Source organism: Aquarana catesbeiana, linkage group LG08, assembly GCF_042186555.1.
Source record: "Aquarana catesbeiana isolate 2022-GZ linkage group LG08, ASM4218655v1, whole genome shotgun sequence".
Classification (NCBI taxonomy): domain Eukaryota; kingdom Metazoa; phylum Chordata; class Amphibia; order Anura; family Ranidae; genus Aquarana; species Aquarana catesbeiana.
This window is the reverse complement of record NC_133331.1, coordinates 113,635,612-113,661,804: the sequence shown is the minus strand read 5'-3', so window position 1 is coordinate 113,661,804 and position 26,193 is coordinate 113,635,612. Positions and strand designations below refer to the sequence as shown.

The window sequence follows — 26,193 nt, the reverse complement described above, 5'->3', positions numbered from 1 at the left end:
TTTGCATTTAGGTAAGTTGTACTTTATTCCTCCATTCTGCAATTTACAGTTCTGTTCTCCAATTCTGGTCCAGTCAGCATGCAGTTTTCTATGTATATTCTAAATGCCATATGGGATTTGACAACACGGAGACAAATAGAGCTGCAGAATGATGGAACTGTATTTCCATTCCCCAATCTGCATCTGCAGTTCTACTTTAGAAACATATTGCAAAAACACTGTACTGTAGATTATTCTATTGAGGTAGCTTAGCCTTTTTTGTTTGCATAGTCTATATTATCTTTCAGAAAATTTCAATTAATGTTTAGTTCCATGTTCAGGTAAGATGGAATTCAAAAGATCTAAATTATTCACTTGCACAAAATGTCTTAAAGTATAACCAAATCTTGTAGAAATCAGAAAGCTCTTGAAGATACATTAGTTAAGGAGATAATTTAAATAGAACTCTTTCATTTATGTTCTCTTTATTGTTAACCTCCACACTTTTTAAGCTCCAATTTATCATACTCCTTCTGTAATCACAGCTTCTATCTGAATAAATGCTAAATGAATGACATTAGCACATTACCGGACAGTCAATTCTATAACACTTGAATGAAAGACCATTGCAAGACTATTATTCTACACAGCGACACTCATACAAAGGCTCTGTCATCTAAAAAGATCATTAAACTAGCACAGAAGTGAGAGGATCATTGTATTTTCTTCACAGAAAAGAGCCAATAGATTATTGCACAATCTATTTGCACTGACTGGAGGACTTCCTATAGTTTGTCCAGCAAACCTCTGTTTATGGTAAAATTTGGTCAAAATGCAATATGTACCATCAATTTAAATAGTAAATGTCTATGATCCCAAATTTAGGAAGTGTTATGGGCCACATCCAATGAAATACTGGCCTAATCCGCTCAATGCATCGCCTTCTTTTAGTTCTTATGCCACGTACACACGAGCGGAATTTCCGTCAGAAAAAACTTGGATGGCTTTTCCGACAGAATTCCTCTCAAGCTTGCCTTGCATACACACGGTCACACAAAAGTTCTCTGAACTTTCGACCGTCAAGAACGCGGTGATGTACAACACTACAACGAGCCGAGAAAATGAAGTTCAATGCTTCCAAGCATGCGTCGAATTGTTTGCGAGCATGCGTGATTTTTTGCGCATCCGAATTGCATACAGACAATCGCATTTTCGGTTAGGAACTTTCCCCGACCGAAAAATAGAGAACATGCTCCCAATCTTTTGCTGGCTAGAATTCCGCCAACAAAAGACCGATGGAGCATACACACGGGTGCATTTTGCGACAAAAAGCTCTCATCAGAGTTTTGCTGGCTGCATTTCTGATCGTGTTTTTTACATCAGTTTTTACATCAGTTCTTTACATCCACTTAACCACTTGAGTAAATTTTTTGGTTTACATTAGAGCTGCACGATTCTGGGTAAAATGAGAATCACAATTTTTTTGCTTAGAATAAAGATCACGATTCTCTCATGATTCTCGCGCCATAACTTCATCTTTCACATTATACAAAATAATTAGGCTAACTTTACTGTTTTGTTTATTTTTTATTCCTTGAAGTGTATTTTTTCCCAAAAAATTGTGTTTGAAAGACCACTGCGCAAATACAGTGTGACATAAAATATTGCAACGATCGCCATTTTATTCTCTAGGGTCTCCGCTAAAAATATATATATATATATATATATATATATATATATATATATATTGGGGATGGAAAGTATTCAGACCCCCTTAAAATTTTCACTCTTTGTTATATTGCAGCCATTTGCTAAAATCATTTAAAGCGGAGTTCCACACAAAAATGGAACTTCCGCCGCTTTTCGGAACCCTTCCCCCCCCCCGGTGTCACATTTGGCACCTTTCAGGGGGGAGGGGGGTGCAGATACCTGTCAAAGACAGGTATTTGCACCCACTTCCGGCATAGACTCCCATGGGAGTCTATGCTTCTTCCTGTCCCGACCGCGCTGTCTGCTGGGAACACACAGCTCCCAGCAGAGAGCGGGGACCACTAGGGACGCACAGCGCGACTCGCGCATGCGCAGTAGGGAACTGGGAAGTGAAGCCGCAACGCTTCACTTCCTGATTCCCTCACCTAGGATGGCGGCGGCAGCTGCCGAGAACCGAGCGGGTTCTCGGCGTCCCCTGCCGACATCGCTGGACCCCGGGACAGGTAAGTGGCAATGTATTAAAAGTCAGCAGCTGCAGTATTTGTAGCTGCTGGCTTTTAATATTTTTTTTTTTTGGCGGTGTGGGTGAACCCCCGCTTTAAGTTCAATTTTTTTTCTTCATTAATGTACACACAGCACCCCATATTGACAGAAAAACACAGAATTGTTGACATTTTTGCAGATTTATTAAAAAAGAAAAACTGAAATATCACATGGTCATAAGTATTCAGACCCTTTGCTGTAACACTCATATATTTAACTCAGGTGCTGTCCATTTCTTCTGATCATCCTTGAGATGGTTCTACACCTTCATTTGAGTCCAGCTGTGTTTGATTATACTGATTGGACTTGATTAGGAAAGCCACACACCTGTCTAAATAAGACCTTACAGCTCACAGTGCATGTCAGAGCAAATGAGAATCATGAGGTCAAAGGAACTGCCTGAAGAGCTCAGAGACAGAATTGTGGCAAGGCACAGATCTGGCCAAGGTTACAAAAAAACTTTCCGCCTCCACTGTGTGTATATATATATATATATATATATATATATATATATATACACACACAGGAATGCACTGATGTCCGTTTTTCATCAGTTAACGGATGGATGAAAAAGGACGAACGGTCTGTATGTGTGAAAGGGGCCTTACACCTAAAAATCACCAACCTTTTAGCTCTGCCCAGTAATTCCCATGTTCCAGACATACAATAGAGATATACTTGCCATTTCTTTTTCAATGACATTGCAATGCTGACTTACTTTTTCTTGGACCAGAATTTGTCCACTGCTTGCATGTCAGTGAGTTCCTACATGCGTGCAGAGAGTCAGTGATAGAGCAACTCATCTTCATTTTGTTGTAGCATAAGATCTACCTCTGATTCCAGTGGAAATTACCCCCCCTGCACACTGGCATCAGTAACTCATTCTGACATGATGTGAAACAATAGGAAACTGTGGGACCTGCACAGCATGCAATAAAACGTTGTGCTGCGTTCCTGTCTGGTAAGCAGTATTGTCGCATACACCATTTAATGGAAAGATGCTTTTGACAGTAAAGTTCTGATAATTGCATTTAGCACTTAAAATGAACACTGGGTGTTCTAACTTTAGGATTGGGTGTCCTTATCGACCATGATTTATTAGGCAATGAAAAGAGAATTGATGAATGTATTCATATGTTACATTAACTTATAATTGGTTTATGTAACTGATAACTTTTTCCACATGTATCTGTAACTTGGTTAAACTGAATACAATAAAAATGTATTGCAACAAAAAATGACAGTTAGCAGGACAGGAAGTCCTGGAAGTCATGACCCAGTAACAAGTTTTTTTTGGCCAAAAATAAAAATAAATGTAGTAGTCTTCTCTTACAGAATGCAGGATTTCAGGATTTCCACTTTAAAATGTTTAAAATGTATGACAGTAATTTAATTAGAAAGTAAATATTTATGACACCTCAGTAGTATAAATGATAAAATGTTCAAGTTGTCTGCTGTCCTTTTTAAGAAGGATCATATCTACCTTAAGGTGGTTGTAAAAGCTGAGACCCCTTTCACACTGAGGTGCTTTGCAGGTGCTATAGCGTTAAAAATAGCGCCTGCAAAGCGCCCTGAAACAGCGGCTCCATACACTCCAGTGTGAAAGCCCAAGGGCTTTCACACTGGAGCGGTGCGCTGGCAGAGCGTCAGAAAAAGTCCTGCCCGCAGCATCTTTGGAGCGCATTAGGAGTGTTGAACTCACCGCTCCTAAAGCACCCCTGTCCATTGAAATCAATGGGCAGCGCCGCCGGCAAAGCACCGCTGTAGCAGCGCTTTGCGGGTGGTTTTAACCCTTTTTTGGCCGCTAGCGGGAGTTAAAAGCTCCCAACTAGCGGCCCAATAGCTCCGCAAGAACAACAGTAAAGCCCCACTAAATATGGCGGCGTTTTACCGCCGCCGCCCCTGGCGGCTCAATGTGAAAGGGCTCTGAAGGGTTTTTTTACCCAAATGCATTCTCTGCAATAAGGTAAAAAACCTTCTATTGTCAGCTCCCCCCAAACACTGACCTGAACCTGATATCGATCCAGCGCAAGAGCAGTGACACTGCTCTCTCTCCCTCCTCACTGGATTATCTTTGCTTTCAATGAAATCTAGTGATGAAAGAGCAGGGGGCAGGGCCGAGCCTGTGTGTCAATGGACAAAGAGCGTGGTCCCGAATTGAGCCCGTACGTGTGCCACCATAGGAAGCGGCTTCCTATGGTGGCACAGGAAAAACGTGGAGCCCAGAGTGCCAGTGGGGGACCCCAGAAGAGGAGGATCAGGGCTGCTCTGTGCAAATCCATTAAACAGAGCCGGTAATTATGACATGTTTGTAATTTTAAAAAAAAAACAGTTTAACTTTACAATCACTTTAAACAGGAAATTATTTTCTTTGAATATATAATTCACAGGGCAGATACACATTACTAACAGTAGAACAACATGTCAATGTATTTATTAAAGCCCCTAGTTGCATCAACATTTGAGCTTGAGGTGGAAGTTCTGTACATATACAGTACTGTACAGCAATACTTCAATATCCACCAAAAGAATAACAACAAAGAAAGGATGCTATTATCTTCCCTATCATTTGGATCATTTTTCAGTTTGGAGTAGTAAAGAACATACATTTCAGCTGTTCATTGTACAGTCTTTGACCTCTGTTGGATGTATATTTTCACAAAGACTTGCAAGTGCGATTTACTACATACTAAACATTGTTTTCACTGCAGTTTGACTAGGACTGACAAGCAGGATCTACAGACAATATCATTTTTACTGCAGTCAGCTCACTGAAAATTGGTTAAACTGTTTATTTTATATTCACTTTTGTTTTTTGGATTATAAATGTATTAATATTATGCTTTTAGGGCATTATAGGTCTTAATTACATTGATAGGGTTCACACAGTTAAAATTATGCCCAAGGAATGCAACATTTATTATTATTTTCACTGGAACACCTTTGCTCAGATTGTTTAGATTACACAAATACATGTTTCTTTAAGTCTTCAAGAAAAAGATGTTCAATCAGTTTTGTGTTTTCAGACCTTCAAAAATCTATAGTAATGAGTTTTAATCAAAGGCTAGTAAAAAGCGGAACTTTTTTCATCTTTCCATCTATTAAATTCTCTGCCCTTGTTGTTTTAACTTTGGATAGTAAAACATTTTTTTTTCTGCCAGTAAATACCTTATACAGCCCACTTCCTGTTTGTCTGGTAAAAAGCCTCATGCACAGCTCTCTCTCCCTGTGAGGGGGGGGATGAGTCATAAGAGGGCCAATAAGAGCTGCAGAGCTGAAGCTGTGCCTCTGTGTGTCTGTGTAAATCCAGAAAGTGAACAGGCAGCAGCTTCAGCTGCCCACAGTTAAAATGGTTGCAGCCAGACTCAGCGGAGGGAGATTTCTGCAGCATATTTGGCAAGTACAAAATCAGTATATATAAAATAATATGCAAAGTGGTTGGAGGGAAGCTTCAGAATGGCAAAGATGTTTTTATTAGAAATTCTGTGAACAAACTGAAGTTCCTCTTTAACAAATATGATGCTACTGGAAAATAAATTCAGTATGGTACATAGATTCACGTGCAATATTTTTAGTTCAAACGTGTTATTATATATGGAACTCAACCATCAATATCCTAGCAATGCTGTCTGTGGCTGATAACACACAAGCAGCATTGGTGTCTGTCTAGTGCAAAGCATGTGCTTGGCAGTCAGCCCAGCCTGTGATAAAGAAGCCTCGTAAAGAGCAGTGCAAGGTGACACAGCTATGTTGTAGAAAATCACATCCAATTGCAAAAAAAAAAAAAAAGGATGGTACAATACAAAAACCATCTTGTTGCATTGTTGAATTATAAATACCAGCATAATCTTCAGGTTTGATAATGGCAGTACTTACTCTTTCATCTATTAGTAGGGAAACTAAAAAGTTAACCGTTAGTAGAACAAACAGCTCATTTGCCTTATCTCATAAAAGGTATACTAATTCTAAGCAAAAATACAAAAGAATGAATACTAGGCTGTTCTCCAAATAAATACACAGCAGTACATTTCCATGATAAAAAGGGCTGATTTATAAAACAATAGACTATCAGTTACACAACTGCAAATACTGTAGAAATATGAAGGGGAAAACAAGGGTGTTTATCATACAACAGACCCAATATGGAATGCAAAAATGGTTTAGAATCTACCCTTTTTTTTGTCACTTGATTTTAATTAAATCTTAGAAAGCATATACATGATTCCACTGACAACGGGAACACATGAAAAGATACCATAATCAACACAAAACAAGGAAAAAGAGAGGTAACAAAGCAGAGTATCAAAGCTGTTGGTACACCGATAATCCATGAGTCACAGAGTTCGACGTATTCAATAACAGTAAAGCTTACAGTATGGTGGGGGTCAAAGTTAAGACAGTAAAGGATGGACAAGACTGATCTCATATATTAATCCAGGTGATCCAGGGTTCCCATAGGGAGTCAAAGACTTTTATCCTGCCATTCCATAATGCATAAGTGCATTCATAAGAATGATGAATCTTAAAAAGTACAATAACTTCTGAAGGGATGGGAGCATTTTGGGCCTTTCATTGCTTGGCAATTGTGAGCCTGGCAGCAATATGTATGTGCATAATCACATGCAGAAAGAGCTGGGTATGCTGTCAATTCTCAGATTCAAGATGGCCAAGGCTGGATTAGGCGATACCTGTCACACCTGAAATTATTTGAAATACTTTCCTCCAGTAGCTTTAGCTTACAATACATTTACAGAACCAGAAGATGTGCAATAGGTTTGATGTTTGACCACAACCACGCCAACAGAGGGGTGACTGAGAGGAAGAAATATGGGCTAGATGGTAGGGAGCAAGATACCAGTAAAGAGAGATTTTTTTGGGTAGTATCTACCTCAGTGTGCAATCTGCGATCTGATACAAAGAAAACCAGTATTTCAAGATGGCCCAAAATGGAAAAATAATGTGGGCTGACTGTGGAGAAACCGGTTGGAGGTTGTGTTTGTGAAAATGCCCTTTCAAATATGTGCATGCAAACCTTACAGTTCAGAATTCATAGTATTTGTACAAACCCATAAAATAGTTTACAAACTATTATGAAAAGGTACAATTGGAAGACCAGATTACCCTAACTTCTAGCAAGAAGTAAAACCAAGTCTGAGACAACCTGTTCAAGATTGTGGTCTGTGTGTTTCTCTCTACTGAGAAACCAGTCTGCTCCTAAATTCTTTCATATGACAAAACATGAATAAGCATCCTTTTCTCTCATCTATCTGTGTGGTCTTCCCCATTCATCATGATCTGAAAATGAATTCACCAGTGAAAAGCTGATTTTGACCAATAACACTTAGCATCCAGTGAAAAAGATTAATTTGATATATTGATATGAATAAAGTTATTTACTGCTGAAAAGAAAAATGGATCAGATTTTTATGTGACAATTTCAAGGATTCAAAGATATTTCAAGTACCGCTGTGCAGTCATTCATTAAACACATAGCACAATATGCTCAGTGTGACATTTATAGAACCACTACCAAGACTGCACATTTATGCCTCACTGATATGAATGACAAGTCAGGGAAGTCAGTAGGAGCAGGTGGTAAATGGAAGTCTAGTGTAGTAAATTCTATCTACTGAGAAACCCCTTGAACAGCTAAAGTTTTCAATCCAAGTTGAATTTCGCCTTTTTTTATTTCCGAGAATTTCAGATATAGCCTGCACATATTGATGTAAAAAGCCCACATTTTGATGCACCCATATAGTTATCTTATATGACCTCCAAATACATTCTTCTACATTTATCATGTGGCTGCTGTGTGACCCATAGACAATGTAGAAAAGATTTCTACTTTTGCATAAACAATTAAGTGTGTATGTGGATGAATGCCTGCTATCTGATTTATACTGTATATATAATCATATCAATGTTTTAATTTCTCTCAGCAAGCTCATATTATCAAATGATATGATAATTTGCTGAAATAGGGCCCAACATTCTCAAAAATTTCAGCATGTTGCATTGATGTGCAAAATTTTTTGTTCACAGCAGGAGCCAACAATACATTTTATTTTCATTAAAGTATAACTAAAGTCAAAACTTTTTTTAGTTTTGGATAGAGTGCAGAGGGATTAGAACACCTGTCAGTTTTTATTGCTGTCTGTGTCCCTGTTAAAAAGATTCACCCTCTCTGCTGTCCTGTTTACCACTATCATTGAAAGAGGAAGTAACAGAAAAACCCAAATTTTGGGTTGTCCCCAGAAAAGTAATAGAGGTGAATTCTTCCAATGGGGACACTAGTTCTGGTGACCTGGGGGTCCCCAAGGAAATCCCTAAATTTGCAGGGATTTCTTCTCACTTCCTGTTTGGCTATGGGACAGGAAGTGAAGGGAAATCTCTCAATGGGATGCAGATGGCGAAAAAAAATCTGGCAGCGGTTATAACCCTCCCTTGCTATATCCAAAATGAAAAAAAAGTTTTGCCTATAGTTTTACTTTAGTATGCGTTGCAGCCCGCTGCGATGTACTGCACTGTATTTAGGTGCAGCATATTTACAAAACATAAACGCAATTTTTTGGTGTGAACTGGACCTACTGGAAACAATGTATTTCAGGTTGTCATTGCACTGGGCCTGTGTTGAGCAATGCAGCCCAAAGGACATGGTGGGAAAGGGGCTTTATTGAAAAATGATTCCTTCCTTAGCGAAAAGTTCCTGCTGCAAGTTTCTAGTTTCTACAACAGGCTTTTTTTTTTTTTTTTTTACAATCTACAATCAAAATATTATGTACCATAAGAAATTCATATCAGCGTCATTTTGTTTTATAGGCCTTCTGGTTTCAAAATATATATATGTAGTGGGGGGACAAATAGAGCTTTCTTTTGGTGGTATTTGGTCACCACTGGGGTTTTTATTTTTTGCTAAACAAACTAAAAAAGACCCAATTTTTTTTTAATAGTTTTTCTTTGTTTCTGTTATAAAATGTGGTTTTCTACTTCATTGACAGGCACTGATGAGACTGCACTGATGAGGCGGCACTGATAAGGTGGCACTGATGGGCACTAATATGTAGAATTGCTGAGCACTGATATGCAGCACAGATATGCAGCAGTGATGGACACTGACAGGTGGCACTGATGGGCACTAACAGGCGGCACTGATGGGCACTAATAGATGGCACTGATGGGCAGCACTGATAATGAGGTACTGACAGTCATTACTGATGGGCACTGATTGGCATCTGTGAAGGGCGCTGACAGGCATTACTGATGGGCACCGATTGGCAATTTGGTGGGCACTGATTTACACTTTGGTGGACACTGACTGGCAGCTGATGGGCAGTGATTGGCAGATGTGGTGGGCACCTCTGATGGGGGCTGAGCTGATAATCAATCTGCTGATTATCAACGTAGACCCCCCTCTGACAGGACATCTGCTGATTGGCTCTTGTGTCAGCAGGAACCCCGGAAAGCCGTTTACCGGAACTTCCTGGTTACACGCTGTGATCAGCTGTGATTGGTCACTGCTGATTACGTGGTAAAGAGCCTATGTCATAGGCTCTTTACTACAATCTCAGTTGAGGTGTTTCAGAGTGACACACCACATCACTGATCGCCGTGCTGTGCGCTCCCGCGGGCGCATGATTGCGGCTTATCCTGCTTGACCTCATATGACATCCAGTCAGGATAACTTAACCACTTTGCGCACGTCGTTCTGTTATATGGCGGACGGGAAGTGATTAAAATTGTGTTTAAAAAACCGCTGCACAAATATCATGTGACATAAAAAATTGCCAATTTATTCTCTAGGGTGTCTGCTTTAAAAAATATATATATTGTTTGGGGGTTCTAAGTAATTTTCTAGCTAAAAATACTGATTGCTACATGTAAACAAAAAGTGCCAGAAGTGGCTTGGTCTGGAAATGGTCTACTCTGTCATGAGAATAGTATGGGGGCTGCAATTGCTAACCAATATTTTGAACCAAGACTACTAATATATTGAAAAGAGCATTGGCAGCCCCATATTCTTCTCATGACAGGGTCACTTTAAGAAAGTCTAAGAAATATGCCCTCTGATTCCTCCTGTATTGAATTGTATTGTACTTGTACTGTCTGCCCTAATGTTGTAAAGCGCAGCGTAAACTGTCGGCACTATATAAATCCTGTATAATAATAATAATAATAATAATAATATGTTGATATTGTCCAAAGCAAAAGGTACGGTGTTTAATTTAATTTACATATGAGCTTTGAAAAAAAAAGCAATTGCAAAAAGATTGTTTATGAAAAATCGCATTCAAATGTTTTATTTTAGTTTTTGTGAGTGAAGAACGCATTGTAATCAGTTGCACAGGGTCTGAATATGAAGACTGTCTCTCCCTAGCAATGCCAAATCAAAGGTAAGCCCGGTCTGATTTATTAGGAAGGCCTACCCAAACAAACAATTTGGTGCAGTGGTCATCAACCCTGTCCTCAGGGCCCACTAACAGGCCAGGTTTTATGTATTACCTTGGGGAGATGCAGACTAGAATACTGCAATCACTGAGCAGCAAATTATATCACCTGTGATGTATTTCAGTTATCTTGTAAACCTGGCCTGTTAGTGGGCCCTGAGGACAGGGTTGATGACCACTGCACTAAATGGTTTGTTTGGGTAGGCCTTATTAATAAATTGAAGTGTGTGAATCCAGCTCCTGTGATAATGACAGCTTGAACAAGCCACAAAGCGACAACATGTTACCAGGGCTTCAGTAACAAGAGGAATTTTATTCAACTATGCCTGTACAATCAAATCAAAATATGTGCAGCCAGCTTTAGGTATAATGACAGCCTGAAAGTGGTTGTAAACTCTGTTACACCACTTTTATCTACAGGTAAGCCTATAACAAGGCTTACCTGTAGGTACCCTGAATATCTCTTAAACATGTGTGGTTCGTTTTGTACGAATCGCAAATTCGTACGAATTTCCGAAAATTCGTTCACACAGAAGCATCCGAAATACAAATTTCTATTTTAAACTAAATACCAAATTTCATTGACGAATTTCGGATCCAATCTCCGTTACAACAACGGAAACGTGACTGGTGTTTTGTTGACCAATCAGAGGTTTTCTTCTGCTGCTGAGTGAGGGTTGGGAAAATTACCTTTTTTAATATGGGAGTGGGAGACTGGTACTGGTAGTCGATGGGAGATTCAGAATCGGACAAAATAAGAATGTTCGTTAATATCGTTTTAATTATTGTCATAATAATTACGATTATTCGTTATGATGAAGTTAAAAACCCAGGAAGTCAGCACAGCACAGGGATGGTGGGAGCCCCTCATAATGAGCACAGCAGGGGTACAGCCCCAGGAGGAAGTCAGCACAGGGATGGTCGAAGCCCCTCATAATGAACATAATGAGTCGACGACTGCCATATTGAGAAAGGTATCTTTTGCTTTTGAAATTCATCATAACGAACATTAGTAATTGTTACTAAAGGTTAACGAACCTAACGGAAATTCGTATTTCGTACAAATCCAAATTGAATTTCGGACACGAATTACGAAATACGAATTAACGGAATACGAAACGGAACGAAACAAAATTATTGACGGCGCACATGTCTAATATCTCCTAAACTTGCACAGTTTAGGAGATATTCAGTATATGCGCTGCTGCCAATGTCACCGGCGCATCCACACTGAAGAAACAGGCCGCAACAGCGGAAGTAACTCCAGTGGAAGATGTTGGCCATGTACTCGGAGTGCTGACGCTGATTCAGGGCATCGTTCTGAGGTAAGTAGGGTTTGTTTCTGTTTTTTCCTGAGGTTTACAACCTCTTGAAGAAGCCACAAGTGACATCAGCTTAATAGTGCTCATGGTAACAAAAGGAATCTCTTCCGGCTATGCCTTTAGGTTCATAATTACAGCAAAATATATTTCTTGTTTCCAAAGGTTTATTGATATTAGGTTTACTGGCTAATCTTTTTCTTTATGTTGTCTGAATTGGGACCAATAACACAGAAAATAAATTGTATTGTAACCCACAATAACAAATCAAATTTTATAAGCCTGAATATGATTTTACTTCCTTGTTTATCAGTAGCAATGTGTCCATCTTTAAACTTCTGCATACAATGACTTTCGGGGCAACTTGCAGATTCTCAAGTTATACACCATCATGAAAATTGATTTTTCTTTAAAAGAATCCAAGCACTAACCGGCCAATATGCTAATCACACTAAGTTTCTTGTTCTAAATCAGTTCTCATGGATACCGTTTACCTATCAATCACAGCTGTTCCATTATGTGAAAAACACTCTATTCTGTGAGGTTTTCTATGCATAAATCTGCTTTATTAACATCAGTTTATAGCAAAGTGCTGAATTATATAACATGAATATGGAGCCTCAGTGGCAATTGTAATAAATGCAATACCTGAAGCTCTCGACTTATATTCAGCATGTAATAAGAATGTAACTATCCATTGACACTTGGAATGGAGTCATATAACTGAAGTGAGTTTAATCCTAAAAAGTGCAGCAACTAATGCATCTTAACTGGTTGAGTGCCCCAGGATATAGTTACTTTAAACTGATAGCTAGTACTCAAGAGGCACAGGGATACTCTCACTACATAATGAAATGCAATGCTAATTTCAAGAAAGAGGAGCATCATCTTCATTCCTGTAACCAGAAAGACATGATAATTATGTAACAGCTTAAGAACAATCCCATTACAACAAGATGTTTTAGGGGATGCAGGTCTACTGAAATCCAAATCATTCTAAGCAGGTTCATAAAATCAGAAAATTGGTTCACACATATTGATCTGGGAATCTTCATCATAAATCCAATACATAGAAGCTGTATGCATATCTACATGCACCCCCACAGTACTTGCATACTGGGATGAATGCGTACAGGGTGTATGCCCCAAATGCGGCATACACCCATATGCACATACATGAGGATGTGCTTTAATATATGAGTACAGCTCACTGTGGCCTGTGACTCATAAATCACAGGTAGATTCCTGAGCTACCAGACTAGAGATAACCTTCAGTGGAACTGAGCGATTTGAACTATCTCAAAGTAGGCTACCAGCAAGCCCAGAACACCTATGCAGAATTGCAGAACTGGCCGGCTCCTTAACTGTAGAGTTCAAGTCTGGAAGCAGAGAATCAAAAGTTTTTCTTGAAAGAAAAACTCTGGCTTGAACTGTGCCTAGGATAAACCCGAGTACTCTGAACAATGTGTAGGTTCCAGGGCTGGTTTGCTAATGCTTCAGAATCCATCCAAATCTTTTTTTAAGGTATGGACTGTCTGAATCATGTTTTTGTTTAGAAATTGTGCTGGTTGTTCTCTCAATAGGAGATTGTACCACAATGAAAAAAATCCTGGGAGTTTAGTAAAGCTAGAGGTTTGGTCCATCCAAACTTTTTTTTTAAGGTCTGGACTGTCTGTATCACATTGTCGATCAGAAACTGTGTGGACTGTTTCCTCAATAAGAGATCAATCTATATTGGCAAATTCTTGGGAGCATAGTAGGGCTAGTAGAGGTGCCAACACCTTAGTAAGAACTCAGGATGCAGAAGCCAGACAAAACGGTAGGGTGAGGTAGGGTAGGGTGATAGTGTAGAGCACCCATAGCAAAAGGTAGCATTGATTTGCTGGAAAAAATAGGGACATCAAAATATGCATACTTGATGTCCACAGAGGTTGGAAAGTCTCCCTGATAGTGGCAGGCTATGACAGGCCTGTTGGATTTTATATGAAACTTTTGGACTCAAACAAAAAGACATTTAATGCCTTCAGGTCTAAGTTGAGGCAGTTGCCCCAGTTTGACTTTGGAACCATGAAAAGGTTGGAGTAAAACCCTAAAATCTTTCCATGTTAGAAAAAGGGCAATATATCCTTGGATTAAAAGAACTGTAAAAGCAGCATTTAAGTCTGCTAGTCTGCGCAGATACACAGGAAGGTTGAAGAACATGAATGGGGTGGACACAGAGAGCAGAACTGTAGCTTGTAGCCCTAGGAAACGACATCTACAGGAAACTACCCAAGTATTTCAGATGCTTGCTGACCAGGTGTCCGCAAAGGCCAACAGACATCCCCCACTTTGGAAACTGGGGATATCACTTTTTGCAGAAGAGGACTTATCTGTAGGTTTGGAGGATTAAGAGACCCAAGGTCTGGCCTTGGAGGGTAAAGGCTGGGAGTAGGGACTGGGTCACATCAGAAGGTGTGCCACAGCTCTAGACCTGAGAAGCACTCTGCAACTAATTGACACAGTACACAAAGGTTTGAAAAGCACTAGAAGCACAACCTAGTTATGAAGGTCACATTTGAGAAGTTGCTCATCTGAAAACATTTTATATTCCCTCCTAGATCATACGTTTTAACGAGCAGGGCCCTCTGATACCTCCTGTATTGATTTGTATTGTAACTGTACTGTCTGCCCTCATGTTGTAAAGCGCTGTGCTTGACGCTATATAAATCCTGTATTATAATAATAATAATAATATTATTATTATTTCTGATGCACTGACCCAGAACAAATATGAAGCCATTGATGTCAGAACACATGCCTACATAGATTTGCTCAGCTTTGGCTGTACTTCTGACCACTATGCACATGTACAGGCCTGTTTACTACCTTGGAGACTTCAGAGTAACTCACTGGCCTTCTCCAAAATAGTCGCAAGTTGGTTCTAAATGGGAAAGATTGTAGGGAAGCAAGTGTACTGTTTAAAAATCACTGGTCTATGGAAATAAATTGAGCATGCAGTAAGAATCTGCAATCCATTTAAGACCTTTTACTCCATTAAGATAAATATTCCTATATTTATGTTGCAATTTGTGATTATAACTATTATTAAAAAAGTAAACTAGCTGGATTCACACACAAGCGAGGATCATATTGCTAGAGTAGTTAGGTGAAATTTTATTCATACTCGCTGCTAACAAATTTTGATCATAGTAAATCATCATTTATGTTTTGCAAATCATAAGTAAATAAAATATTTAAATCAACAGATTTAATAAAAAGTATTTGAAACATAAATTTGTTGCAACCTTTATTACCCCTGGGCAACAGCCTTCAAGAATCTTGCCTGTTCAGTTCAGTTTAATAGCCAGGGATAAGGAAGTTATGGCTTAGTGGGTTAATAAACAAACAGACTCAGGATGCAATGACCATACTTATTAACTAATTAGTTCTTTTACTGCTTAGTTCAATTCTTTTTCTGCAAAAGCCTTAGGCAAAATATTTTATCTTCTCGCACCTCACAGAAGACAACAATTAGTGACAGAGGTGGTATGGCCACACACTAAATACTGCAAGAAGCAAGTCATGTACAAAATCTTCCCCAAGTACTTAGGTTAGAAAAGATCTTCACAAAATATAATAAAAAAAAAAAAAAAAAAAGTTATACACAGGGGGTGAAGCTTTCATGTGCAGAAAGCAAAGCCATTGAATTATTTTAAAGCTTCAGCGGTTGCTTAGAAGTCTCACTTGAGATCATTACATAACAAATGATGGCCCAACAGCACAACACCCATTACAGACAACCTTGCACTAAAAATGCCTGCTTAATGACTTTCCCCACATTCCAAAACATTGCAATAAAAACATAATTATAGGGAAAAAAGGGTTAGGGAATATAATTTCCTGTCCCTGGGATCTCATTGAGTATGATGTCACTCTTGCAGTACTGGTAGCAAGGTAAGTATGTTAACTTTTTCTCTACAAGCTTTTTTTTATTATACCTTTTACTATTTTTCCAATTATAATGTTTTGGTATAAGGGGGAGGGGGTGGCGAAAGTCCATTTTAAGGGCCAACATATTTATTTTTTCACGTATTGGTTTTGAACCACATAACTTTTTGCTTCTGCAGTCTATCCTAGCTAATGTGCATCTTTTTTCTCAGGAATAAAATACAAGATATCATGCTGCAAAAACAGCCAGAAACCTCAGTAATGGTAAAAACTAATTGTTCATCAGTCTACATAGGATACGGTGCAAATATACGGGCTGACTTTTCCTTAGAGCAGCTCCTCAGCAGACTGAATATGATAAATAGACACAAGAGGGCACATCTAAATACAGCAAATAAATAATTTATTAAAAAAGGTGCAAATTGGCCACTCACATGTAGTGGGATGTAAAAGAACATATCATGTAGTTAGTAGTTGTCATCACAGCAACTCAGGCCGAGCAATAGCGATCTCGACTAATGGAGTGTGGATCCACCAGCAGCAGAAAGCTCTGAAGCACAGGAACCAATCTGACAGCATGGGAACTGTTGCTGGTGACTTCAGATGCCAGGGGGCGTGAAGTGGATGTGGTTGTGTGTATCGGCGGTAACGCCTCTTTCTCAAGCCTCCCTTCTTACAGCTCACATTCCCCCTTAATGTGTACAATGGTCAGCAGGAATCTCCACCCCCAGATTAGACATAGAGAAAACGATCACCGCTCCAGGAGCACTAAACAGACGAAGAGTAAATCAATCTTGGTTCGGAGGTCATAGGTGCTGGCTAATGCTGATAGCGATGAACATGAACGAATTCTGGACAGCCGCACTCATATAAAGCCTTGTTTATTGGAAGATGCACATCAAATTCAAAAAATCATAGCAGACAAAAAAGAGCTGACGTTTCGCACTAGCGTTAGTGCTCGGATTAGACATGCAATAGGAAGCAGCGGGACACAACAATCTTGGGAAGCAGAAGGAAATATTATCACCAGCAAAGGCTTAGTGATGTGCCAAAGGGGGAAGAGAGAAGGGGGGGGGGGTCGGCCAACCACTGTAAACACAATTAGGACTACTGATGGGAATATTGTAAACAGATAATAATAATTTATTGCAAAAGTTATACCTGCAACTACCCAGGCTTGAGAAGTAATCCCTTACATAGGGGCCTTTACCTGACCACAAACAAACCACCTGCAATCTAAATACTTTATGCATTTCATTGGCCCCCACCCGTTCACAGTAAGTTCCCTATAGGGCTGTGCAGGCAATGGGGTGGCCTGTTAAGGTTTGTCTTTACCTTACATATAATGCCCCTTTGGTTCATAAAAATACATGATGTCCCTGGCATCATAGCAGCTTTAAAGATAATGGGTCCCCGCCCATTTACAATCTTCCCCTTCTACCATTACAGTTGTCCATCGCAAATGATTATACTTAGAGCATTATAATTACAAAAGTTACGAGATTGAATACTTGCAATGTACTTTGTAATTGTAATGTATTGTAATGTAATTTGTATTTCTGCTTTGTTATACGATCTGGATTACTTTCATCTGTAACTTTGTAACACTGTTATTCAGGCTTCTGTTATTTGAAAAATTCAATAAAATCTTTTTGAAAAAAAATAATAATAATTTATATTATACAATAAAAAAATGTGTAAATGGATCTAATTGTAAAAAATTATATTATAAATGTGACTATGAACAAAAAAACTATTAATAAAGTAATGCTCATAAAATCCAGTGATAATAAATTATTAAAAATATTATAAATAGTAAACATAGAAAATGGAGCTGACAATGAATGATCTTATAGAGAAAGCAACACAGGGAAGCTTCTAATTTAAAGGGTAAAATAGAGCCCAGTAAGGTAAGTAAGTTGGCAAATCCAAATTGCAGCCTCATAACAACTAACAAGAATATAGTATGCAACCAGATAAAATTAATGGTAAACTCCAATGTAAAAATGCATATAAAAGCAAAAGAATAGGCCTTCAAAAAATACAAGGCTGAGGTGTCATTGTCAGCATTTCAACATTACAAAGAATGCAATAAGAAACGTAAGGGTGCAATCAGGGTGGCTAAGATAGAACACGAAAGGCACATAGCAGAGGAGAGTAAAAAAAAAAAGAAATTCTTTAAGTATATAAATAGTAAGAAAGTGAGGCCAGAACATATTGGCCCCATAAAGGATGATGAAGGGAATTTGGCTACAAAAGACAGAGAGAAGGCAAAGATTTTGAATATAGTCTTCTCCTCGGTCTTCACAAAGGAAACAGGTGGATACAGTAACAAAGACTGTAATGTTAATATTAATAATGTGTCACAGAAAACACCCTCATGGCTAACAGAAGACAGAATCAGAAATAGACTTCTAAAACTTAACATAAATAAGTCACCAGGACCAGATGACTTACACAAGAGGGTCGTTAAGGAACTCAGTCAGGTGATAGCCAGACCATTGTTCCTAATTTTTATGGACAGTTTACTGACTGGAATGGTATCATCTGATTGGAGAAAAGCCAACATGGCACCAATATTTAAAAAAGGGCCAAGATATATCCCTGGGATCTACAGGCCAGTTAGCCGAACATCAATAGTCTGCAAGCTTTTGGAGGGGAAGATAAGGGACTATATACAAGATTTTAGTAATGAAAACGCTATCATTAGTAGTAGCTCGGTGGGAGGAGTTGTGATGTCACAAGACTCCCCACCCACCTCTACACTTCCCTACTCTTCAATCACACTGATCATGCCCCATGATGAGTAACATCCAGTCAAAACTCAGGAAAGGCACCACATGACTTCAGCATGCCCAATCATGCTGAGATGTGGAGCAGCCAATCCTGGGAGAGCTGGAGAAGTCACCAGGACCAGATGACTTACACAAGAGGGTCGTTAAGGAACTCAGTCAGGTGATAGCCAGACCATTGTTCCTAATTTTTATGGACAGTTTACTGACTGGAAAGGTATCAGCTGATTGGAGAAAAGAAAACATGGCACCAATATTTAAAAAAGATATATCCCTGGGATCTACAGGCCAGTTAGCCGAACATCAATAGTCTGCAAGCTTTTGGAGGGGATGATAAGGGACTATATACAAGATTTTAGTAATGAAAACACTATCATTAGTAGTAATCAGTAGGATTTATGAAGAATCGTTCTTGCCAGACCAATCTATTAACTTTCTATGAAGAAGTGAGCTGCCATCTAGATAAATGGAAGGCCTGTAGATGTGGTGTATCAGGATTTAGCAAAGGCATTTGATACAGGTCCCAGCAAAAGTTTACTGTACAAACTAAGGTATGTAGGCATGGACCAGAGGGTGAGTACCTGGATTGAAAACTGGCTACAGGGGTGAGTCCAAAGGGTGTTGATAAATGACGAGTACTGGGAATGGTCTGGTGTGGAAAGTGGGGCCCCCCAGGGTTCTGTCCTGGGACCAATCCTGTTTAATTTATTCATAAACTATCTAGACTAGAGGATGGGCTCAATCTCAGTATTTGTGGATGATACAAATATAAGCAAGGCAATAGCTTCTACACAGGATGTGGAAACCTTGCAAGGATACCTAAACAAAATATTGGGTGGGCAACTACATAGCAAATGAGGTTTAATGTTGAAAAATGTAAGGTAATGCATTTGGGTGCCAAAAATATGAATGTACGAGCCTCTGGGGAAATCTAGGATGGAAAAAGATCAGGGGATCCTAGTAGATGACAAGCTCAACAATGACATGCAATGCCAGGCTGCTGCAAGGAAAGCCAAAAGAATATTGGCATGCATTAAAAAGGGGATTTCTTCCAAAGATAAAACGATAATTCTTCCACTCTACAAGACTCTGGTCCGGCTGCATCTTGATTATGCCATCCAGTTCTAAGCACCAGTCCTCAGGAAGGAAGTGCTGAAACTGGAGAGAGTCCAGAGAAGGGCAACAAAGCTAATAAAAGGGACTGGAGGACCTCAGCTATGGGTAAAGACTACAAGCATTGAACTTATTCTCTTATCTCTCTCTGGACAAATTGCACTTTTATTAATAAACTATTTGCTGCACTTAGATGCACCCCTTGTGTATTTATCTTTTTTTTTTTTCTCAGGACTTAGAGACTTTTGAAGATTTGAATACATATATTTTGATTTTAATAAACAATAAAGAAGTAAAAATTAGAAACAATAATTCTTTAGTTTTTTTACCTTGTGCAACCAGTATTCATGACTGGTTAAAGGATGGTGATAGGATTTAGATCAAGGAAAGTTTGCACTTTGTCCTGGTGGGTGCCGCATGAAAAACGTCAACAAAGACAAATAAACTGATAGGATAGTTCACTCCTGCGTATGTGCATTTATAGAAACACATTCTGCCAGGATGATGTTGGCTAATGGAACTTAAAATCCACAAGCATGACATAATGTTAAAACAAATTTCACATGCACCTCCTGTTCAAACAGTCATCGAGGATACATGCATTTTTTATTTTATGTTAAGGTAGCAAAATTAAACTACATTATAAATATATTAAAAAAATACATTTTGCTAAATATTTTTAAAATTTAACTCATTATTGAGGATGTATTTAGGAATCCATGTATGTGCCCCTAAGATGTGTAGTAGAAAGAAAGCCCTGTACACCAAGACATGGAGATCATTCTGAAACTCAAACTCTGGTAGCAAGTATGATACAATTTAAAGTGCAATTACAAAAAACAATAAAAAAGGGAATCAGTAATGATATCCAGACACTGGGACTGTGCTAAAGTAAATTCAGTTCCTTAACCTGAGTTTGATGTACTCCACTGCAGACTGTGCTGTACGACTTTCTCTCTCTTTGTCGATACAAGGCTCTCATTTTGTCTCAAGGCTAATAACTACCTCTTAGGTAAGCTTCTGTATATGCTAAGGAGTAGGGTAAAAGACTATAGTAACTATTCAGGGTCATTCATACCTCTGTACCCAAAAAACACATTGTATATGTATTTTCTGTAATTTTTTTCCAGGGAGGATATGAATCTTTGTTCAGATTAATGCACTACAATGTACCTAAAACTATGTACAAATAACATGGGTAGAACAAGTGTGCAAAGTGTGACTAAAATAGGTGACATTTTTTCACTAACAATAACTCCAAAGGGGAGAACCAGGCAGCTCGGAAAACTCTTCACAGAACCTATAGTGATGCTTTCCCAGCATGCTGAGAAAACTTGGGATCCTTACATGTTGGAAATTACTTTGGATTTAAAGCAGACCTTCGGTTGTTTTTTTCAACTTTCCATCTATTAAATCTTCTGTCCTTGTTGTTTTAACTTTGGATAGTAAAACGTTTTTTTTTCTCCTAATAAATACCTTATACAGCCCACTTCCTGTTTCTTGTCTGGTAAAAAGCCTAGGCTTATGACATCTTGCACAGCTCTCTGTCTCTCACTCTCCTGAGAGTTTGCCAGGAACGGAGGGGGGGTGAGTCATAGGAGGGCCAATGAGAGCTGCAGGGCTGCAGAGCTGGAAGTGTGCATCTGTGTAAATCCAGGAAGTGAACAGGAAGCAGCTTCAGCTGCCCACAGTTAAAATGGTTGCAGTCAGACTCAGTGGAGGGAGATTTCTGCAGCATATTTGGCAAGTACAGGCTCACAGTATATATAAAATAATATGCAAAGTGGTTGGAGGGAAGCTGCAAAATGACAAAGATGTTTTTTATTATAAATTATGTGAGCAGTTCCTTTTTGATAACAATAGAGGTGGTCCTATTGCTTTAAAATACAGAACAGCTACGTACACTCAAATATAAGTGCGCTTTATGTCACATTAATAAATTGTAGAACATTACACTCCAGTAAAACAAGAAATACCTTTTTTTCTGAAAAGGTAACTTAAAAGGTTAGTAATGATCGTCCATTGAAATTGTGTCATCAAGGGAGGGCTTTGATTGGGATAAGACAAGCAACTGGTGCTGGGGACAAAACTACCTAGAATTGTCAGTTATCCGGGGGTTCCAGGTGATGCCCCAACTCCAAATGTTCTTATCCCCAACAGCTAGGAGTATCTTATCCCCCCTGGTTAAGTATAGCAAAGTGAATCAGAAACCATCACTCTATTCCTAAATATACTAGGGGTTATTTACTAAAACTGAAGCATGCAAAATCTGGAGCAGCTCTGCATAGAAACCAGCTTCCAGGTTTTATTGCCAAAGCACTTCTACTCAACAGCAATTGTCTGACATTTTAAAAATTGTATTTCATTTAAAGCGGTCTATAATGTTACAATCTGATTATATTTAACAAATAATGAAATTTTCAGTGGATGTAAACCCGCCACTCACCCAGTATAGACGAATGGCACATTATGAATGTATATATACATGCAAGCCTCCTGCATGTATCCCTACCTTACAAATGTCACCCCCTTCAGCAGTAGGGGCCCCACAAAACTCTGGAATCAGTGGGTGGGTCTCTGCTGGAGCTCGGTGGGAGGAGTTGTGATGTCACAAGACTCCCCACCCACCTCTACACTTCCCTACTCTTCAATCACACTGATCATGCCCCATGATGAGTAACATCCAGTCAAAACTCAGAAAAGGCACCACATGACTTCAGCATGCCCAATCATGCTGAGATTTGGAGCAGCCAATCCTGGGAGAGCTGGAGAAGAAAGGGGGGTATGAAGCTGGAATCATAACACACGCTCTGCTCCTGCATGAGATAAAGAAATCAGATGTCAGGCACAGAAGTGGGGGGTGTGGGGACACAAACTTATCTTTATGTAGTTTTTTTATCTTACTACAAAAAGACAAGAGGATTGCTTAGAGCTGGATTAACCCTTCATAGTAAAACTGGGCACAGATGACTTGACATCCTCTACTGTATCAGGTAGAAATCTTCATTTAAAAAAAATCTTTTCAGGTTTACATCCACTTTAAGGGCCTACTCACCCAAACAATCTTTTCAATGTATTTAACCAATAAGGACATTATACAACCAAATAGTAATGCATATGGCCAGCAAAAGAAAAAGTAATGGATAACCAGGCTCTGTTGTTGAATGGTTCCATGGTTCCTCTACCTACACAACTCCTCAATAGGGATGAGCCGAACACCCCCCTGTTCGGTTCGCACCAGAACATGCGAACAGGAAAAAAGTTCGTTCGAACATGCGAACACCGTTAAAGTCTATGGGACACGAACATGAATAATCAAAAGTGCTAATTTTCAAGGCTTATATGCAAGTTATTGTCATAAAAAGTGTTTGGGGACCTGGGTCCTGCCCCAGGGGACATGGATCAATGCAAAAAAAAGTTTTAAAAACGGCCGTTTTTTCAGGAGCAGTGATTTTAATAATGCTTAAAGTCAAACAATAAAAGTGTAATATCCCTTTAAATTTCGTACCTGGGGGGTGTCTATAGTGTGCCTGTAAAGGGGCGCATGTTTCCTGTGTTTAGAACAGTCTGACAGCAAAATGACATTTTGAAGGAAAAAACTCATTTAAAACTACCCGCGGCTATTGCATTGCCGACAATACACATAGAAGTTCATTGATAAAAACGGCATGGGAATTCCCCAAAGGGGAACCCCGAACCAAAATTTAAAAAAAAAATGACGTGGGGGTCCCCCTAAATTCCATACCAGGCCCTTCAGGTCTGGTATGGATATTAAGGGGAACCCCGGCCAAAATTTAAAAAAAAAAAAATGACGTGGGGTTCCCCCTAAATTCCATACCAGACCCTTCAGGTCTGGTATGGATTTTAAGGGGAACCCCGCGCCAAAAAAAAAAAAAAAAAACGGCGTGGGGTCCCCCCAAAAATCCATACCAGACCCTTATCCGAGCACGCAACCTGGCAGGCCGCAGGAAAAGAGGGGGGGACGAGAGTGCGGCCCCCCCTCCCTCCTGAACCGTACCAGGCCACATGCCCTCAACATTGGGAGGGTGCTTTGGGGTAGCCCCCCAAAACACCTTGTCCCCATGTTGATGAGGACAAGGGCCTCATCCCCACAACCCTGGCCGGTGGTTGTGGGGGTCTGCGGGCGGGGGGCTTATCGGAATCTGGAAGCCCCCTTTAACAAGGTGACCCCCAGATCCCGGCCCCCCCCCTGTGTGAAATGGTAAGGGTACCCCTACCATTTCACGAAAAAAGTGTCAAAAATGTTAAAAATGACAAGAGACAGTTTTTGACAATTCCTTTATTTAAATGCTTCTTCTTTCTTCCTTCATCTTCTGGTTCTTCTGGCTCTTCTGGTTCTTCTGGTTCTTCCTCCGGCGTTCTCGTCCAGCATCTCCTCCGCGGCGTCTTCTGTCTTCTTCTCCTCGGGCCGCTCCGCACCCATGGCATGGGGGGGAGGCTCCCGCTCTTCTCTTCTTCTCTTCTTCTTTTCTTCTTTTCTTCTTTTCTTCTCTTCTTCTCTTCTTCTTCATTTTCTTCTCCGGGCCGCTCCGCAATCCATGCTGGCATGGAGGGAGGCTCCCGCTGTGTGACGGCGCTCCTCGTCTGACAGTTCTTAAATAACGGGGGGGGCGGGGCCACCCGGTGACCCCGCCCCCCTCTGACGCACGGTGACTTGACGGGACTTCCCTGTGACGTCACGGGGAATGCCACAGGGAAGTCCCGTCAAGTCACCGTGCGTCAGAGGGGGGCGGGGTCACCGGGTGGCCCCGCCCCCCCCCGTTATTTAAGAACTGTCAGACGAGGAGCGCCGTCACACAGCGGGAGCCTCCCTCCATGCCAGCATGGATTGCGGAGCGGCCCGGAGAAGAAAATGAAGAAGAAGAGAAGAAGAGAAGAAAAGAAGAAAAGAAGAAGAGAAGAAGAGAAGAGCGGGAGCCTCCCCCCCATGCCATGGGTGCGGAGCGGCCCGAGGAGAAGAAGACAGAAGACGCCGCGGAGGAGATGCTGGACGAGAACGCCGGAGGAAGAACCAGAAGAACCAGAAGAGCCAGAAGAACCAGAAGATGAAGGAAGATAGAAGAAAGAAGAAGCATTTAAATAAAGGAATTGTCAAAAACTGTCTCTTGTCATTTTTAACATTTTTGACACTTTTTTCGTGAAATGGTAGGGGTACTTATGTACCCCCTTACCATTTCACACAGGGGGGGGGCCGGGATCTGGGGGTCACCTTGTTAAAGGGGGCTTCCAGATTCCGATAAGCCCCCCGCCCGCAGACCCCCACAACCACCGGCCAGGGTTGTGGGGATGAGGCCCTTGTCCTCATCAACATGGGGACAAGGTGTTTTGGGGGGCTACCCCAAAGCACCCTCCCAATGTTGAGGGCATGTGGCCTGGTACGGTTCAGGAGGGAGGGGGGGCCGCATTCTTGTCCCCCCCTCTTTTCCTGCGGCCTGCCAGGTTGCGTGCTCGGATAAGGGTCTGGTATGGATTTTTGGGGGGACCCCACGCCGTTTTTTTTTTTTTTTTTTTGGCGCGGGGTTCCCCTTAAAATCCATACCAGACCTGAAGGGTCTGGTATGGAATTTAGGGGGAACCCCACGTCATTTTTTTTTTTAAATTTTGGCCGGGGTTCCCCTTAATATCCATACCAGACCTGAAGGGCCTGGTATGGAATTTAGGGGGACCCCCACGTCATTTTTTTTTTTAAATTTTGGTTCGGGGTTCCCCTTTGGGGAATTCCCATGCCGTTTTTATCAATGAACTTCTATGTGTATTGTCGGCAATGCAATAGCCGCGGGTAGTTTTAAATGAGTTTTTTCCTTCAAAATGTCATTTTGCTGTCAGACTGTTCTAAACACAGGAAACATGCGCCCCTTTACAGGCACACTATAGACACCCCCCAGGTACGAAATTTAAAGGGATATTACACTTTTATTGATTGACTTTAAGTATTGTTAAAATCACTGCTCCTGAAAAAACGGCCGTTTTTAAAACTTTTTTTTGCATTGATCCATGTCCCCTGGGGCAGGACCCAGGTCCCCAAACACTTTTTATGACAATAACTTGCATATTAGCCTTTAAAATTAGCACTTTTGATTTCTCCCATAGACTTTTAAAGGGTGTTCCGCGGCATTCGAATTTGCCGCGAACACCCCAAATTGTTCGCTGTTCGGTGAACTTGCGAACAGCCAATGTTCGAGTCGAACATGAGTTCGACTCGAACTCGAAGCTCATCCCTACTCCTCAACAAGTACAATAGCTTCTGACAAATAAGCCTGAACATCTTGGTAAATAAAAGGATCATCATTTTTGCCAACATTGTTCCTCTGAACTTCGCCTTTTATGGAGCAGATCATATTT

General features: G+C 40.2%; 1 protein-coding gene across 4 annotated transcripts in view; it reads right to left on the bottom strand.

Moving 5' to 3' along the window:
* The window catches only part of PRKG1 (protein kinase cGMP-dependent 1), a 1,456,334-nt gene that overhangs the window by 1,119,095 nt on the left and 311,046 nt on the right, over positions 1-26,193 (bottom strand). The window lies entirely within an intron of this gene.